The sequence below is a fragment of the Gopherus flavomarginatus genome, chromosome 1 (genome assembly GCF_025201925.1).
Source record: "Gopherus flavomarginatus isolate rGopFla2 chromosome 1, rGopFla2.mat.asm, whole genome shotgun sequence".
Classification (NCBI taxonomy): Eukaryota; Metazoa; Chordata; order Testudines; family Testudinidae; genus Gopherus; species Gopherus flavomarginatus.
Window position 1 is genome coordinate 4,636,964 of NC_066617.1, and position 14,608 is coordinate 4,651,571.

The 14,608-nt window shown below is 45.7% G+C and overlaps 1 pseudogene; it reads left to right on the plus strand.

Moving 5' to 3' along the window:
* Window positions 1-2,036: 2,036 nt before the first annotated feature.
* On the plus strand, window positions 2,037-13,603 carry LOC127039474 (scale keratin-like; annotated as a pseudogene).
* The last annotated feature ends 1,005 nt before the right edge of the window (window positions 13,604-14,608 follow it).

Here is a 14,608-nt window from a genome sequence, read left to right on the forward strand (position 1 = left end):
TGAAGACAAAATGGAGATGAGGCATCAAGCTTATATAGGCACTTCCAAGTGTAAGAACACTTCTTTGTTCTTACTGTGGAAAATTACAGCAAAATGGAGTTTGGAGTCACATGGGCCAGTTTCTGCACACCCTGCTGAGTCACAAGGCGTATCTGCCTTCTCTCAATGGGTCAGTTGTGTAGTTGATGGTCCTTAATGAGCCATCAAGCAGGCTAAGCAGAGCTAACAACCACTTGTCTGGGATCTCTCGCAGTAACACAGCACAAGTTTGAAATACAGACAGTATACAGTCAATATTCATAACTTCAACTACAAAATGATACAGACATACAGACAGCATAATCATAATCAGTAACTCATAACTTGATCATAGACACCTTATATGACCCCCTTTACACAAGATCTGGTGCCACTACAGGACCTTGGTTGAAACCTATGTTCTATATGGTCCCAGTTTATATCAATAACGTAACACACCCTTTCACCTTTTTAATCACCAGCAAGCGCAGCTGCTTCAGCAGATCTTACTGAGCAATGAGCACGCTCAGTAGGACCCAAGCAGCACTCAGCACCATTCCTGCCACCCCATCAGTGTCCTAGTTCCCGAGAGCCTCCAAGTGTCTGGTCCCCTGGGCCCATGAACCCTGAGCTCCATCTGGACATGGCTGGGCCCGATCCTGTGGGACAGGGGAGGTTAGTACACTTGACCTGCCCCATTTCTGCACTCTAGTAGCTTTACACCCTCTGCATCTGACTCCCTCGCCGCTCCTTAGTGACAGCCCTGCCTGTGGTAGGAGGAGTTGGAAGATTGGGTTCTACTTCTGGTCCTGCCACTGACCCCCAGGTCATCTCTACCTCCCTCTCTTTCTACACCTCTCAGTCATAGAGAGTCAGGGCGTTGGGGCTGGAAGTTCTTCAGGGTCCTCAGAACTCCAGATTTCAAAGCCCCTCACAAACGCTCACTGGTGTTTCACACCTGCAGAGGGTTCTATTCTAAGAAGACTACTAGGTTGTTGTGGAGATTAGACACCTCTGCACTGAGTAATAGAGTCACTTTAAACAAAATGGAGGCCAAGCTCCCTTGTCCTTCTGTTAAGCGCATCATAACTTAGAGACACACAATCTGGGGCTGTTTCCTTTTCATTTGAATGTAGTTTTGCATTTGGTAGTTTTTGAAATATTTTAACTGGAAAATGAAGGTGCCCCTTGGTGTAAATCAGCACAGTTGCTTCAACTTCACAGAGATTCAGGGCCTCATAATCAAAGGCAGACTCCTCTGCCTCGTTCCCTGGATATGAACCCTGCCCTTGGGGATATCTGTCACACTTTAAATAACATTCGGATTCTGGCAGGAATCTCTTCTGCAACATGCCCTGTGGCTGTGCAGCATTTTAGTCAAATCTCACCCCACAGCCACCTCTTCCTTCTTGCTTCCTTTCCCTGTACGCCATCCCTTCCCTTGACCTAGGAGCAAATCTACTCTAGGCAGCCCTTTGAGACAACATTGGTGACTCAAGGGGAGGTCCAATGTTAGGGCAAGTATTACTCACCATAAGGAAAGATTCATCCCTGCGCAGACAGCCATCACAAAAGGCCATACTGCACTTGAGACCCTCTTAAGACTCAGTTTGGAAGTTAAAAATTGGACTCAAGTTGTTCATAGGCATCGTATCATCCCCCAGCCAAAGGGTGAAATTCAGACTTAAGGCCTTGACAAGAAATATGCACGTGGGCACTGGAATGACTCCCATTAACTTCAAAGTCAATTGGGGGTCCGAGCCGTTGAGAATGCAGAAACATGGCTGCTTCCTTCCTGGCAGGGTTAGAATGAACTGCCCAATGCCCTGAACCATAGCCAGCATGAATGGCAAGGACCATACTGGATTCCTTTCATCGCACCCATTTGTGCTACTGACGCTGCTCAGAATCACCTTGATATTAATTCTCATTGAAGCAGCAATAATGTCAATGGAATAGCATGAGGAATGCAGTTGGCCAGTACCATCTGAAGATGAAAGAAAGATGAAGGGTGTAACATGCATGTCATGCCCTCTGAGGCTCAGTTTCAGCCTAGAATTGCAACTCCTGAGAAAAACAGCTGCATCCAAAGGAGGATTTTGCAAGACAATCAAGTTTATTTGGTAATGAATTACAACCGCCTCCACAAACAGCATCCCAGAACCTCCAGGTAGTCCTACGAACCATGTAAAAGCACTCATCACTCTGGGCTCTTCTACACCCTTCTCTGGACTTCAGCTCCTCATTGAACTGGGTAAGTCCAGTTCAACTCAATCGCTTTTGAACTCTAAGGATGTGACAGTAGGGGTTATTTTCAGGGATAATCGAGTCTTACATGTAGTCAGGGTGATATTAATCAAGGATCAGGGTGTTCTTCCATAATTATCTTGTGTAGTGATTTAGTTACAGGAGCTGGTGGATTCATGATTTATTTTAGAGCAACATATGCAATTGGGAAAACTATTTCCTCTTAACTGGAAATAGATTTAGGGTATTGAAATCTTTTTCATAACTTTAGAAAGTTAAAGCTTTAGAAAGTCATTTAGCCATTTTCACTTAGCCGTATTAGGAAGAAAGTTTCCCAGGTTAGTCCAGAAAAGACCTCTTCGGAGGTCTTTTACTTTCTTCAGATGCAGTTGTTACTGATCACTATTGGAGACAGGAGAATGGATTAAGCTGACAAGTGGTGAGATCCAGTCTAGCAATTCTTATGCTCTTTTCAGCACAAATACCCATTGAAGGTGCTTTTCCTCAGATGGTGTAATTTAGTGTCCCTCCATGGAACTCAGTGGACCTGAACCCACCAACTGAGGAGCTTGTCCTTAGTGATTTCTTTGGAGAAAATTAAAGCTTTCTGTGTATTGGTTGGCAAGTATTGTTGACTCACAAGCTTTGGAAACTCAAAGAACAACGCTGGGATACCAGACTCAACTGGTTTGCATGCAGAGGTTAAATCCTCAGACGAAAGGATACAATTACCATTATCCCGGTAATGTTCTCTTTGAGAAATGTCTAAAATGGGCACAGAATCCCTGGAGTCCAGCATAGAAATAGTGACACTTATTCCAGTCAATGTTTTTCAGACCAAGCCATTTCAAGGAGCACAAGGGGACCGGTTGGGAGGGAAGTTTAGTGCGAGTGGACAAGAGGTGTAGAAAGAGGCTATAGAAAGAAAGACATGGCCATGAACACAGAGACATAGTCCACTCTTTCTTTCTCTCTTGGGCCGCACCGAGCTTTGAAGCCTTTCTTCCACCAGTTCTTGTACCTTCTCTTGACTCTAGTCCCTGTTGTGTGTTTCAGGTTTACCTCCATCCCAGAAAGACGACTTTCGCCAGCCTGTGCTATCCAGAAGGCGGGGTGGCCCGACCCAGTCCAGTTACTGGCAGCTCCAACGAGCCACGTCTTAGGCAGTGCCCAGACTCTGAAGTGGTGATCAGACCCTCACCTGTTGTCGTGACCCTCCCAGGACAGATTCTCAACCATTTCTCTTAGGAGAGTGAAATGGGAGCTGTAGGAGCACCTGTGGTGGTACCTGCTTTCAGGGGCTCATTCGGTCATGGGGGATTGTATGGCTATGGAGGCCTTTATGGATGATTGTATGGTTTAGAGGGATACGCTGGTTATGGCGGCAGTTATGGTTATGGGGGATTATGTGGTTATGGGGGATTAGGAGGTTACCCGGGCGGTTATGGTTATGGGGGATTATGTGGCTCTGGCGTATCTTGCCATAGGTACCTCCATGGAAAGTGTGAGCCATGTTAAATCTATCAGGAATATTTGTTGAACAAGGAAGAACCAGGAAATGAACAGCAAGATACATCTTCAACCCTGAGCTTTTGGGCATGGCTTTCAGAAGTGCTGGGCAACCAGGGCTCCAGCTGAACTCAGTGGAAGCTGTGTGTGCTCAGCACCTTGGGCTCACAACCGTGCTGCATTTCTAATGTTACGCTTTATGACTCTTTCTGCCGAGGCTTTCCCACTCGTCTGCTGATTCTCGCTTTCACCTGTGGACTCGATCTGAATTAGAGGCAGGCTGTTTACAGTCACTCCGCAGTTTAAGGGAAATAGGGGCTTTAAGATGGGAATCAGCTACATTTATTATTATTTTATATCTCTTGAGAGTGGGAAAAAAAGACCTTGCTAGGAAGGAGAATTAGATCCCGTCTGCTCTATCCTTTCCACCAATACGTATCTTTAGCTTCTTGCTTTGATCTTCTCTGTGGCTGATGTTTAACTGAGAAGCTGCCTAGTCCTCTGCTTCTGTTTTGCTTTGTCTCACTTCTCACCAACTGGGGCAATAAAACTAGCTTAACACGGGTGCGTAGGTGACTTGTCAATATCTACAGCTGCAACAAGAACAAAAAACATTGTGTGTGAAATAGATCCCATTGAGGTGGGTGATCGGAAGCAGCCCTTCTTGAAAAACTGAATATCTGTTTGGTCCGCTCTAGTATTTTTCCTGTACTGTGTACTGCAAATGTGACTCACATTAAAAACTCTGAGGCATCACAATATCTGTCTTCTGGTTCTCCTTGTTCCTCCCTCCTTCTTTAAACATTGCCCTGGACAAAATTCATCCCTGAAGAACCAACAGCACAGGCACTTCTCAAGTTGTGACTTTTTGAAGCCCTGGAGTGACAGGAGAAACCAGCCCTTGAAGTAGTTTACAGCATTCTGAGAGGCTTCCACACTGGGGTGCAGTTCCACCTTGCATTACCTGCTCTAACAAAGCAAAGTTAACTCTGGCCTGAACTCCTTGAATTGCAGAGCACCGTTCAGGACAAGATGCCTTTGCTTCTAGAGCACTTTGAAAGTTTGGTTCTTGGCTAGAAAGCTCTTCCCAACATGCATTACACAAATCCCTCTCCCTGTTCTATAGAGCTTCCCTTCCCTAGTATTTGGGGGTTTCAATGCATAAAGGCGAATGCTGGGAAAACTTGACTCACCTGACCATTTGTTATGGGTACTGTATCTGGAGCCATCAGGTCAAATCAAGTCCATTTCCATTGCTACTGCTCCTCCAGATGTTAAGGCTGAGTATTTAAACCAGTGTACCTCTGGTATGTCATTTGAGAGCATTTCCAGTAATAAACTCTCCAACAGAGGCTCTGCTGAAATATCATTATGGAGTCAGTAGGCCTTTTTTAGAATAATTCTCCTTTATCCAGGACATTCTTCTATTCTCCTCTGGCGGGACCTCCATTGACATGTAGCATGTAGCACCCATTTGGGAAGCAGGCTTTCATGACAACCTAGGAGAGGTGTAAATTCAACCAGCTCTGCTCCTTGACATCAACTTTACACTCACTTTGCATTGCTGGAGATGAGCTGACAAGATTTACGGCAATGGGGCAAAATTAGTTCAGCTTCACAAGGAGATTCTGGATTTCATTGCACCAGTAAAACTCAGTGACATTAATCTGCTTCTGACTCTTTGCCCACATGTGCTCATCTACTGGCCAGCAGAAACACCCACTCTTTGGTCAAAGTATGTTTCAGACACAACTGCCTGCCTCAGTTCTGCCTTTAAAGAAAAACTACACTACACCAAAGTCACCTGCAGGAATCATGAAAGAGAATGGAGCAAATAATTAGGCAATCAGTTTGCCACCACTCAAGTGCCAAAGCCATTTGAGAACTCAGGAAGGTGCATTTGGGAATTCCTTCCTGCTGGGTACCCTCAAGGCATTTCTGAGAAAGTGGGAATGTTCTTGCTGTGTTATGTGAATGCTGAGTGGGGAGTATTGACCTGGGAAGGATGCAGGGGAGTTGTGCTGGCAAGGTCTACATTGGGGAAGGGAGGATACATGAGCATGTAACCTGAGAACCCAGGAGGGAGGTTAAAGGCCAGGTGATACCTTTGCCTCGGAAACTGGACAGAGGCTTCTGGGGAGCGGTGGGCGGGAGCCGGAGGGAGGCTGAATGAGACGTTGAAGGCAGTTTCAGTTTTTGGAAGAGACTGGGAAATGAAGAAGGTCACCCCAACGGGGCTTGGGCTTCCCAGTGGGGCTGTGGCCTCCCTGGAGGCCCCAGATGGAACAGACGAAAGGGGGTCCTGTTGTCCGTACCGGCAAGGCCTGGTTTGGACCGTGTTCTTGTCATCTTTATAAACCTCTGTTTTTCTGGCTGGCTAAGAGTCACATCTGACTGTGAAGTGGGGGTGCAGGACCCTCTAGTTTCCCCAGGACCCCGCCTGGGCGGACTCGCTGTGGGAAGCACACGCTGCTTGTTTTGCTGGTGCCTAGAGCCGGCCCTGCATATCTGGGGGTTTAGATGAATAGTTTCTAGGTATGATAGTGATGATTTTTCATGCCTGGCCCAAGCTTCTCACAGCATAACTGTCCCCTGTCTGCCTCTCCCCGAGAACAACAACAGACAGACAAATGGGGGAGTCTTGTTTCAATTTTTAAAAGTTATAGCCTTCCCATTGACTCTTCTGTCCAGGTGCCTGCTCACTTCTCTTTACCTATGCAGAGCAGTGAGACTTTTTTTACCCTTTACAGGGAGATAAATTAGAGATCCGCTACTTAGAGGGATTTTATAGCTCCCGGCTGGTGGGTGTCCATAAAAGGGAGCTACATCCCACTCACTGCTTCCCCTTCATTTATCACAGCTTGGGATTTCCCATCCCTTAAAAAAAATATCACATAGGACGTGGCTGGAATAGCATTAATAGTGCAAATAAGTTCAGTCCAGCATCACAAGGCAAGTGCTTTGGTTTGGAAACCTCAGCGAGTCACCAACACTTGCTGATGAAATAACAAAGGTGGAATTTTTTGATCCAAACAAAATACAACTCCCCACCACCTGCCCAGTATAAATCTGCTCTATTCCTCTGGCTTCACTGAAGCCACACTTAGAGCAGATGAGGCTCTGCACATAGATTTACTTCTTCACAAGAGAAAGTAGCAGTTGCCAGGCTGGAAGAGACGAGTGCCCCATCTAAAGCAGTATCCTGTCTCAGTGAGTGTCATTCACCAGCTGCTTCAGAAGAAAGTAGAAGAACAATGACTTAGTCCTTTAGAGAGCAAATTTAGGGTGTTTCTTCCTAACTCCTGAATGAAAAATGGGGGTGACATTTTTCAGAGCTCCCTAGGGGATTTGAATGCCCAAGTTCCAACAAAAATCAACAGGATCTACTGTCCCAAATGCATGTCTTGCTCTTAGAATCCAAACAATTTCTAAAGCATGAAGAAACAAACACCAGCAACCCGATAATGAAAATAAATTGAAAAACCCTAAACCCTCCCCATTGTTATGAATCACAGAGTGTCTGTGCAAGATTCAGTCCTAAATTCAAAGGATCCTTAGCACATCGTTTGAATGATTATGGAGAGAGTGAGAGGAACAGGACTTTTTTAGTTCACAGAGGAGAATAAGTAAAAGTGGTTTGAGAGCAGGAGTGTTTTCAGCCAGTTTTTTAGACTGCCTGGAGAACTCAAGAGGCCCTTTGTTCCTGAAGGTCTAATTAGTTCCAGACCAAATTTCAATAACTTGTTCCATTGATTTAATATTTTCCGCTGTTTTTCACAGTTAGTTTGTTCTTAAGTCCACAGGATCTGATGTGCACATTGAATCCTGCAGCTCTTTCATCTGCAAACTTGAGATACAGGAGAATTCCCTGTAACTGTTTCTCTTTCTAGGGCAGCTAAACTTGGCGAGGGAAAAGCCTGTGTGTGATGTTTTAAAGGGCCAGCATTTCCTTCTTTGGAGTGGGATTTTTTTTCAATATGAATCTAAAACTATCTAATAGAACTAGAAGAGACACTGAACAGTCATCAAGTCTAGTCCCCTGCCTTCACAGCAGGACCAAGTACCATCCCTGACAGATTATTAACCCAGATCCCTAAATGGCTCCAAATTTACTGCCATCTCCCTTTGGGAGTAAGTTTTAATCTATTGATATGCATGATTTGCACCGTTCCTCTGTAGCTGAGCTTCCTTTTGTAAGCAGAGTCAGAATGAGCTCTACCCTGACATGTGGTGGTGAATTATGGTGAGTGTGGAAAAGAATTTCAGGGGCTGATCTTGTTTGCATAGGCACAGCCACCTCACTTAGCATAGCCCAGGGCAGCCTAAAATGGTCACTTTGACAGCTGTGGGATCCTCAATTTCTCTGTTATTGGGGCAGGAGGAATAAAGTGTTGTTACCCTGATTATGTGACTGAGTGACTATGGATCTGTTTTATGACAGAGTGTCTCACCATCAACTAAGTAGCACTCGCCAGACAAGGGACATGGGTTACCAAACCCAGTAAATGGGGGAGAGGTTTAGGGAGTGTTATGAGGTCCTGGAACACCAATTGCATGTCCTTGTCTCTCTCCACTGTTGAATAGCAGAGCTAATTTTGATTCTACTAGGAATCTAGCTGGAGGCTGCTGAGTTGAATGCACTTTTGGCCAATGGTACACCAGCACTGAGGATCCCCTGCTACAGGCTGAAATGACTAAAGAGCAAAACTTACTGAGCTGAGTCCTGTGTTAACTAGTGGGGGAACCTGAAGATATATTGCTAGTGGCTGGCAGAGCAGAGCAGTTTGCACGACGGTTGGAGCGGCCCACAGAACAGTGAGCAGAGCAGGTTGTGGGATGCTTGAACTGGCCCACAGAACAATGAGCAGAAGGAGCAGAGCGGTTTGCACGGATGGCTGGAGCAGCTCACAAGCTGGTGAGTGGAGTGGAGCTGATCGTTGTGAAAGCTGCAGTAGATCTCCAGGGAGACATGGGGAAGTCGGTCTCGGACCACGTAAGGTGCCCCTTAACCCCCTTTGTGCCCCCCATTTCCACCCAGGCTGGGGGGGGGATAAAACTCTGCAGATAAACTTTTGAACTATGGGGCAGCACTGACCAGGGACAGAGACTTTGGGGTTGATGGACTTTGGGATGATTGCACTTAAGACCCTAAAGGGAAAAGGACATTGCCAAAACATACTTGCTGTGTCTTTGGCTCGTTGTTTATGTTATGAATCCTGTTTGTGGGGTTTCCCCAATATGATGCCACATTGTTTCCCTCCTTTATTAAAAGGATTTTGCTACAATCAGACTCTGTGCTTGTGAGAGGGGAAGTATTGCCTCCTCGAGGTACCCAGGGGGTGGTATGTAATTGTCCCAAGTCACTGGGTGGGGGCCCAAGCCGATTTTGCATTGCATTACTGAAAGAGAACCCCTGGATACTGAACCCGGCCCTTGTTGCTGCCAACTCAGAGGGCTGGAAGAGTTATATTTACATCAGATGTGACAGCCTTCACCCCTTCAATCACTTGAAAAGGTCATTCCCAATAAACCTTCCTTTCCCCCCACACCCCATCACTGGGCTCAGCGCTAACACCAAATTAGCAGTGTCAAATGATCTTTCTTCAGTTTGCTGACCATAATAAACATGCTGAGTTCCCTGACTTTTTTCAAGGGTCTGTTTCCCTCAATTCCTCATTACCTGTAAATTCTCCTTAAAATGAGTGACATACTCCCCTACAGGCTGTCCTCTTTCCTCAGTACTGCCCTCCCCAGAGCCTCCAATCAAATCTAAGGGTCCCCTAACCTGCTTCCCACACAGGAGATCAAAGGGGGAAAAGCCAGTTGATTCTTGGGGAACACTTCTGTGCACAGTGAGCAACTAATGAAGTAAAACGTCCCAATCATTCTCATGGCCGGTGAGGTATGTTCTTAGCACAGCTTTTAAAGTTCCCTTAAATCTTTCTGCAAACTCATTAGTTTGTGGGTGATAGGGAGCAGCCTTTATATGCTCTGCTCCAAACAATTCCCATGACTTTGGAAAGACTACAGACATGGAATTTGCACCACCATCTGTCAAGATTTATCTGGGAAAAACTAATCAGCTAAAAATGGTGAATAAAGCTGTAGTCACTGGTAAGCCTATACCAAAGCTTAACTATATTTAGGGTATTTCTACCCTATGGGATTACTCCGATTTTACAGAAATTGATTTTTGGAAAGAAGATTGGATAAAGTTGAGTGCATGCAGCCACACTAAGCACATTAATTCGGCGATGTGTGTCCATGTACAAGCTGAGCAAGTGCAGAATGGTGGTAGAATGTGTATTTGCACATTTAAAGGGATGCTGGCGCACGTTATTGACTCACTCAGACCTCAGTTAAACCAATATACTCATTGTTATTGCTACTTGCTGTGTACTCCACAATCTCTGTGAGAGTAAGGGGGAGACATTTATGGTAGGGTGGGAGGCTGAAGCAAATCACTTGGCCTCTGATTACGAACAGCCAGGCACCAGGGCGGTTAGAAGAGCACACCAGGAAGTGTTGCGCATCAGAGAAGCTTTAAAAACCAGTTTCATGACTGACCAGGCTAAGGTGTGAAAGTTCTGTTAGTTTCTCCTTGATAAAAACTCGCCCCCTTGATTGACTCATTCCCTGTAAGCAACCCACCCTCCCCCTTCGATCACAGCCTGCGTTCTAAGGAAATAAAGTCATTATTGTTTAAAAATCATGTATTCTTTATTAATTGATTATAAGAAGAGGGAGAGAACTGACAAGGTAGCTCGGGTGGGGTTTGGGAGGAGGATAGGAGGGAAGGAAAAGACCACTTCAGAACTTCAAAATAATGACAGCCCTTTGCGTGGGCTGTCCACTGGGGTGGAGTGCGCGGGTGCACGGAGCCTCCCCCATCCCCCATGTTCTTCCACGTTTGGGTGAGGAGGCTATGGAACTTGTGGAGGGCATTTATACAGGGGCTGCAGCAGCACTCTGTGATCCTACTCCCGTTCCTGAAGCTCCACCAGATGTCAGAGCATGTCAGTTTAATCACACAGCAGCCCCAGCATTGCCTAATGCCTCTTCTGTTCTTCCTGCCGCCACTTCTCATCTCGAGCTTCCCTCCTCTCCTAGCATTAGTCCCTCCTGTCCTCATGTTCACTGGCATCTTTCCTGTACTTTGATACCGCACCCTTCCACTCATTCAGATGAGCTCTTTCATTGAGAGTCGATTCCATGATTTCCGAGAACATTTCCTCTCGCGTCCTTTTTTCGCACCGCCTTATCTGAGATAGCCTTCCGGATGGAGGAGGGAGGCTTGAAAAATTTGCAGCTGCGGGAGGGAGGGAAAAAAAGGGAAAGAAGTATTTCAAAAGATACATTTTACAGAACAATGCCTATATTCTTTCACAATGAACACACTATTCACATTACATACAACATGTGATTTGAGTACAAGGTCGCATTTTGCATCTTAATATTGAATGCCTGGGGCTTTGGTGTTAGAGATCACAGACGCAGGTCCGGACAACAGAATTCAGCTTGCATGCTGCCCTGGTACCCCAGCAGAGGAGCTTGTATTTAGTGACTTCTTTGGAGAAAAGCAAAGTCTCTGTTCATTCATTAGCAAATACTGATGACACCCACGGTTTGAGAGGTGTAGTGGTGTTAGGCTGCATCAGCAAAAACAAGGAGGAGTCCTTGTGGCACCTCAGAGACTAACAAATGGACTTGAACATCAGCTTCTGTGGGCTAAAACCCACTTCATCACAGGCATGGAGTGCAAAACACAGAGGCAGGTATAAATACACATCACATGAATAGATACCTGCTTCATCTATTCTCCTGTCTCCAATAGTGAGGAGAAACAGCAGCATCAGCATAAAGGAGAAGATCACTGAATTGTCCCTTCCTAGACTAACCTGAACAAATTCCTTCCTTATCCAACTAAAATGAAAAATGGCTAAGGAACTTGCAAAAGTTACTGAGAAGATTTAAACGTCCTAATTCTATTTCCAGCTATTCGGAATTATGTTTCCCAATTGCATATGTTGCTCCTAAATTCTGCGAGCAGCTTCGAATTGTGAATCCTATAAAACCTGCAACTGAGTAACTGCACGAGACAATTATGGAAGAAAACCCTGATCCCTCATAAAAATCACAGCAAGTAAGTGCTAGATTCAGTTCTAAATAGAAATGAACCTACCGCCACATCTCTAGGGCTAGAAAGAAATTGATTCCAGATGGACTGACCTAATTGATCGAGGAGACGAAGTCTGAAGAAGCGTTTAGAAGAGTGCTGATTCTTGTGTGCTATTCTACAATCTAGGACTGCCTGGAGGATCTGTTATGTCATTTGTGGAGGAGGTCCTCATTAGTTACCAAACAAACTTGATTGCCTTGCAATGTCCTCCTTTGGATGGAGCTGTTTTCCTCAATGGTTGCAATGATTGGGCTAATGGGAGCCTCAGAGGGTGTGAAGGGCACGTTGCACTCTACATCTTTCTTTCATCTTAAAATTGTACGGGCCAACTGCATTCCTTGTGCCATTCCACGGATTTTACTGGGGCAACAATTAGAATGAATGTCAAGGTGCTTCTGAGCGGCATCAGTAGCACAACAAGCCCTGATGAAAGGAATCCAGGTTGGTCCTTTCAATTCATACTGGTCGTGGTAAGGGGCATTGGGCAGTTCATTGTAAACCTGCTAGGAAGGAGGGAGCCACTTTTCTGCATTCTTACCGGCTCCATCGCCAGTGGCTCAGATCCATTTCCCTTTGAAGTTAATGGGAATCATTCCTTGCCTCCACTGTATTTCCTGTCAGACCTTTACATCTGAAATTCATCCTTTGTCACAGGGGATGATACGATGCCTATAGAAACTTTCGTTACACATTGAACTTATAACTAGGTCTCATGAGGGACTTAAGTGGAGAATGGGCCTTTGTGATGATCCTTTGTGCAGGGGTGAATTTCACCCTGTGGTGAGTACATCTTGGCTTAACACTGGACCTCCAGTTGGGTCACCAATGCTGTCTCAAAGGGCTTCCTCCAGCAGATTTCCGCATGAGCCAAGTCCAGGGATGGCGGAGAGTGAAGGACAGCAGTGCTCTTTTGTAGCAAGGGTTTGAATTAAGTCTTGGACCCTACACTCTATTAGAAACCATCTCTCTATTCATGAGCAGCCAAGAAATGGAGGTCTTGTAAGACAATGCAGCTGGGTATGAGTATGAGAAGAACACATCTGTACGCAGTATTCGACATGTGGGCATACCATTGATTTATTTAAGAGCAATAATATCATCTTCTTATTCTTGATCCCCTTTTTAATGATTCCTAACATCCTCTTTCCACTTGTACCTTCTTTTGACTCTAGTCCCTGTTGTGCGTTTCAGGTTTACCTCCATCCCAGAAAGATTACTTTGTCCAGCCTCTGCTATCCAGAATGCGGGGTAGCCCGGCCCTGGCCAGTCACTGGTGCCTGCAACCAGCCATGCGTTAGGCAGTGCCCTGACTCCGAAGTGGTGATCAGACCCTCACCGGTTGTGGTGACCCATCCAGGACCAATTCTCAGCAATTTCCCTCAACACAGTGCAGTGGGAGCTGTAGGAGCACCTGCGATCAGACCCGGTTTCGGATGCTCATTCGGTTGGGGGGGCTACGGAGGCCGTTACGGAGGATGGTACGGTTTAGGCGGATATGGTGGTTACGGCAGCCCTTATGGTTACTGGGGACCTGGTGGTTATCTGGGTGATTATGGTTACGGGGGAATATGTGGTTCTGGGGTATCTTGCCATAGGTACCTCAGTGGAAGCTGTGGGCCATGCTAATGCCAGCAGCAACATCCATGGAAGAAGGAAGAAATTGAACAGCAAGATACAGATTCACCCCTGATCTTTTGGGCATGGCTTTCAGAAGTGCTGGGCAAACAGAGCTCCAGTTGAACTCCGTGGAGCTGTGTGTACTCAGCACCTTGGGCTGACAGCCGTGCTGCATTTCTAATGTTACGCTTTAGGACTCTTTCTGCCAAGGCTTTCCCACCTGTGTGCTGATTCTCGCTTTCACCTGTGCACTCATTCTGAATTACACTGTGGCTTTTTACACCAACCCGCCTGATGAAGGTAATAGGGACCTGAAGATCGGCATCATTTACGTTTATTATCACTCGAAGTCCCTTGAGAGTGAGAAAAAGAGACCTTGCTGTCAAAGAGAATTAGGTCCTATATGTTCTATCCTTCCCATCACTATGTACCTCTACTGACTTGCTTTGACCTCTGCTGCAGCAGATGTCTAATGGAGAAGTTGTGTAGTCTCTGCTTCTCCTTTGCTTTCTCTCATTTCCCACTGACTAGGGAAAGGCAATATACTTAAAATGGTCACAAAAGGGACTTGTTTGTCAACCTCTGCAGCTGCATCAATGCAAAAAGAACATTGGGTCTGAACTATATCCTACTGAGACCTGTGATCGGTCGCGGATCTCCTTGAAACATTTGATATAAATTCTTTCTGCTCTCTAGTATTTCTTCCTGTAACTGTGTACTGCCGATTTCATTTGCATTAAAATACTGCTGCGTCATAATATCAGTCTTTTAGTTCTCTTTGTTCCTCCCTACTTGTTTAAAAATCGTGCCGGATGAAATACATCCTTGTACAAAAGGCAGCACAAGATACTTCTCAAGCTGCACCTTTTCTAAGCAATGGTGTGAGAGGAGCCATTGAAGTGGTTCATAGCATTATGAGGGTTATCTGTACAATGGTGGAGTTCCTCCTTGCATTCCCTGTTTTAGCAAAGAGTCTTTTCCTGCAGAGACCAGACACATGTGGGGTCAGCGTGCGCAGAACCAGAGGTGCTGTCTGTC